The 5,358-nt window shown below is 38.3% G+C and overlaps 1 pseudogene; it reads left to right on the forward strand.

The window, feature by feature from the left end:
* The first annotated feature begins 503 nt into the window (after positions 1 to 503).
* Positions 504 to 645, forward strand: LOC120776217 (annotated as a pseudogene).
* Positions 646 to 5,358: the final 4,713 nt, after the last annotated feature.

Here is a 5,358-nt window from a genome sequence, read left to right on the forward strand (position 1 = left end):
ATGAATCTACGCAACCTTGTCTGCGAAGATGTTCGAGCAGCAAGCGAAGCGGTGACAATCGGCGATCGTTTGTTCGTTTTTTTCGGCACAGCTCGGTTTTTCTACCGACAACACAATGTTGCCATGTTTATGCTGTTGTTGTTTTTGCAGAACAATGTTTTAATTTTTGGTTGATGACATATTCCTTTTAAAAATAAATTCTGTTGGGATTCGAACCTACGTGCTCGTCGTAACTTTTCAAGCGCTTACCACCAACACCACCATTGACACTTGTATTGCGTTGTCCTAATTATGGTTTGGTTATGCATGAAAGAAATATACAATGGATCGCCGATTGTTACCTCTTTCCTTGCTGCCGCTGCGCATATGTATGTTTGTATGCTTGTTCATTATTGAAGTTATGCTTCTGTTTATTTCCTTTGTCTTTCATTTCTGCGAATTCTCAACTATTTTATGTGCCCTTTTGTTGAAATACCCTGCGTTGGTCCATTTTTTGGAAATCGACCCGCGATGACGAAGTATTTTCGTTTTATCTGACAGCGTGAGGTTAAGAAGTTCATTTCTAATTTTGTCTTGTGGCATATTAGAAATGATGTTTCTTCGAAAATCGTTCGCTTACAACGGATAAAACGACTTTTGAGTGGTGATTTTAATGAATAAATTCCTTTTGGTTGAAATGCTCTACGTTGGCCGTTGAAAAGTTAAGACTATACTTCTCAGGATCATTCATTCCTTTCATTTCTTCAAAGAAATTAATGACCTTTAGAAATATGCATATTTGGATTATTTCGTTGTCATTTCCATATTCGTAGCAATAGAATTTCATAAGTAAAGTAATGGCCACCGATTGTCACCCCTTGCCGCTGTAGCAGCTTCGCCTACAAACATGCGTAAATACATATGTATGTATGTATACGTATGATCGTGAATACATATCGACGCAGATTTTTGCGAGAAGCACCAGAAAGTTGTGCAATTTATGATTTTTAGCTTTTGCCATCATCGCGAAAAGACGACTTGTTGGCAAAGGCATGCTCGGGGAGATAATAAATTATAATAAATTTATAAAATGTGAATTTAAATTTTCTAGTTTTGTTTCATACAAAATGATATGCATTTCTTGGAATATCACTAAGAAGTATAACTTCATCCGCGCGTAGGGACTCCACGCACCTTTTTTTTTATTTGAATAGAGTTGCCATATATTAGGAGCACTATATTATATTTCGATATCTTAATTGATCATTAAGGGGCACACATAGTCTGATCGCTTAAAAAACTGATTTTTGGGTAAAACCCAACCAGACTAAAAGTCTCTCACTCTATTATGTCTTCTCTGAACCACGCTGTGCATGAATACAAACAGTTTGATTTGTGCAACCTCCGACACATCGTCACACAAATCATCGACCGACAGCTGCGATTCGTTTCCTATAAAAAGCCTTGCATTCGTATGGAAGATGTTCTATAATCCGTTCTACCGCTTGATAGCATTAGTCAGTGACCTGCTAGCAATCTCATCAAAAGTTTTATGTCATTAGCCAGAGGCATATAAATTCTCTCTTTTTTCGAGTCTAATTTTAGGGTGATACCTGTTCCGGCTAATTCAGCTGATTCGTTGTTATCAATGATATCATTATGTTCAGTTACCCATTGTGTTTATCGTGAAATATACTGTTAGATCCACTAAAAGATTAAAGGATTTTTTTCGCTATCTTCGATGAAACCCTAAGAGACTAACGTGATTTCAAAGCCGCTTGGCTAAATTTATATATAAATTATTTCTTGATGTGAGCACACCTCTAGCCAGAAAAAGAAGGCTTTCTTTAGTTGCTGTGATCTCCGCTTGGAATACACTGTTGTGGTTTGGTTTGGAAGGCGATTCTGGTACCTAATTTTTCTGAAAAGACACAACATTCCACTTAATTATTTACTTTGGACCCATCCATATAGATCCCTTGTCCACCTCACCCTTACATTGCCTGTCTCAACAAATTTTGTGAGTGCCTCAAGGCACTTTATTGAGATTTATAAGCGTCACTACGATACATTTTTATAAGAGCTCTAGGTACCAAAACGGACCAGCGTTATGAGGTGTCCAAGTGAGATCCCCCCTTTTAAGATCGATGGATCGATCATTTAGCCCAACCTATTCTACTATACCAGTCCCCAATTCTATCCAATTCTATCTGTACACCATTGCACTGTGCTTCTAAGAAGGTGCCCCTCGAGGATGAAGTCCTCCCATTCACTTATGCTGCCCTGTGAAAGCAGCACACATACGATGTTTCATCACGATATCTCAATTTTGACTCCAACCATCGCTTGCGCCGGCAAACAGACGCATGTCTAGTTGTCAAAAAAACCATTATACCCTCTGCAACATGTTGCGAGCGTATAAATATTTTCAACAAATTGCTGTTACCGCTATTCAGCCAGCCGCTGATTTATAAACACAACAAAGTGAGGCCGATAGCGAGCAGGAAAATTGGACAACACGAAGAAGAATTGCCGAAAACTTGCAGTTTCGTTGCGAGTTAAAACTATTCACTGGTGGGCTTATGAGTGTATGTACATATGTGTGTGTGGACTAGGACTACTGATTTCCATAGTGAAACTATATAAATATAAATATGAGGGTGCATTCATTAATTTAATCAAGCGCATAGCTTAAAAACAAAAGCGCGAACAATGCAGCTGAAGGCAAATGCGCGACTGGAAAAGTGCACAAACACACAATAAAGATATATAAATGTACATATATGAATATATAAAAATATATCGTTACCTAAAATGCAAAATAACGTAACATCACTTTTCATCAGTTTACAGGCGTAGGAAAAACGATATAATTGAAACCACTCATGTTGAAACCAAATTTGGGTTTTAATTATAAAATAGTTACGACAAATGGTTATGCATTGGGTATATAATGGTTATATATTTGTTATATCCGATTGGGGAAGTGGAAGTTGGAAAAAGTTTTGGTTATGAAGTGGTTATGATAAATGGTTATATATTGGGTATACATATATGAGTTATATATTGGTTATATCTGTTTGGGGCAGCTTAATACATACAAGTATGTAATACTATGTAGTGACTCGTAAGTAATAAAAGACTCAGTTTCAGTTATTTTGATGATACGTTGTTTTGCATTTTAGGTGGCGATATACATATATACATACATACATACATACATATATGTATGTATATATAAGCCTTCGGTTATGGCGCAGTTGTGGCATTTTTAGCCATTTTCAATGCATTGCATGCATTCCTCTCTACAAAATGTGTATGTAGGTGTGCTTATAACGGATTGTGCAAAGCACTTCCTTGCATTTTTGTTGGTTGTTGCAACATGACTGACACTGAGCTGACAGTTTTTAAAAAATTATGTTTCACATATAAAAGAAAAATCAGCGAAAGCCCTGAAAAAAATACAGAACAACGGAAAATCCCTCACACACGTGCGCACACACATGCAAATGGAGTGTGAAAATCAAGCGCAGTGCGAAGGAACAAAGCTTGTGACAACGGAAAAAACGAAAGTAAATAAGAGTGTAAACAAAAAGTAAAATGACATAATAAAATTTCATAAATAAAAACAAAAACAAACACATAGAAAATGAACACTTTACACGGAAAAGGATTAAACAAGAATAAATGAAAAACTGCACACACACCCCCACACACAGACTAACATGTGCGCGCATTGTTTACAATGAAAAGATTATTAAAACGAAAAAAGAAGAACGCATAAAGTGAAAATGAAAACAATAACCATTTTAATATAAAAGCGAAAAATACGACAACAACAAGTGTTCGTTAGGCTCATGCCCTCAACGAGGCGACACACACACGCACACGTACAGCAGTATCCAGGCCCAGCCGTGTATTTGTTGCACGGGTTGGCAGGCCAGCAAGTTGCCACTTGTGGGGCACGCTGCATGCACTCGAGTGCCGTACAAGAAGTCAATGTCCTGCCACGCGAACGCAGAAGCCAGCGGCAGGCTCGACCACTTGCCCGCCCCCCACACAGTTTTAGCAGGGGTAACGCTGTACCAACGAACTTGTGCTTTCATAAATTCTGCAGCGCTTTCACTCGGTGTTAGTTATTAGTGAAGTTGTTGACTTGAGTGCGTGTGTGCCATACAGGGTGTGTCCTCGCATATGAAATTCTAAGTGTAACAAGTTTTTTCAATTATTGGTTTTGCTCTTAAAACAAAAACAAAATAAATTATAACAGTAATTATGTGATATAAAATTGGTTTTCGTATTCATTGTAATTAAGTGTTTTTTCTACTGGTGTATGTGTGCATTCATCCATCCACGTCGAAAGGCAGAGTGACAGTAACTTGATAGGTGTTGTCCGCCCTATTCTTCAGGCGTAGCAATCATTCATTAGTGTTTTGCTAAAGTCCGGAAACATAAAAAATTCTCCAAAAGGGTGGGGAGAAGTCTGCTAAGTATATGAATTTAAAAAAAAATAAACATTAGGGTGGGTCAAAAGTCAATGAGTGCGTTTTTTCCGTATTAATTGGTTGATAGCCGCCCCTAAAAAAGTCTCTTAATTGTAACGGGCAGGTCAACCGTCTTAGATTTTTTTGTTTATTTCTTATTATCATATAGAAAAACTCATTTCTTGCTACTACTTGACAAAATATCTCGTTCCAGAGAGGAATCTCATTCAAAGTTAATAATATCAATTCAAGTTGAGTATTATAGCACTAACCCGTGTGGAGCCTGGAAAAGAAAGAAAGCTTCAGCGGACATACTCCGACATATTCGATTTAGGGGATCGCTGAAGTCTAATTGCAGCTTCTGTTCACCATAGATACGGCTGCGAGTGGGCGTCGGACTTGAATCAAGCGGTTCGCTTTATAAATGTGTACAAAACTCTATACTACTCGCCTAACGTGGGCTGGACTTGGAACCCGCCACGTAGTAACCATTCCCATTGAAAAAGAGACAGCAGCCTCAGATGAAAGACCTCACTTTTGATGACGGCGATGAGCAAACGTAATAAGTACGTCCAAGAAGTGGGAAGGGCAGAGACGAGTAGGTCCTTATGACATTTAATAAATACAAATCCGGTCTGGGATTCGTGGTGGGAGAAACAATCAATCGTTGGGTCGTGGCATTCACTCGAACGCGATTATGACATACATCTGACACGATGTCAAAATTTTGCTAGGCTTGATTTTAAGGTCAGGGGGGCCAAACCTCTCCTAATGAGTGATCGACTTCGACAGGGCCCGAAATATGGTAGTTTTAGATTTCAGCACAAGAAAATATATCAGATGATGACTGACATCAGATGGCAGAAGTGAAAGTCGATTAGAAAACCGTATAGTT

This window comes from Bactrocera tryoni, chromosome 4 (genome assembly GCF_016617805.1).
Source record: "Bactrocera tryoni isolate S06 chromosome 4, CSIRO_BtryS06_freeze2, whole genome shotgun sequence".
In the NCBI taxonomy this organism is placed as follows: Eukaryota; Metazoa; Arthropoda; class Insecta; order Diptera; family Tephritidae; genus Bactrocera; species Bactrocera tryoni.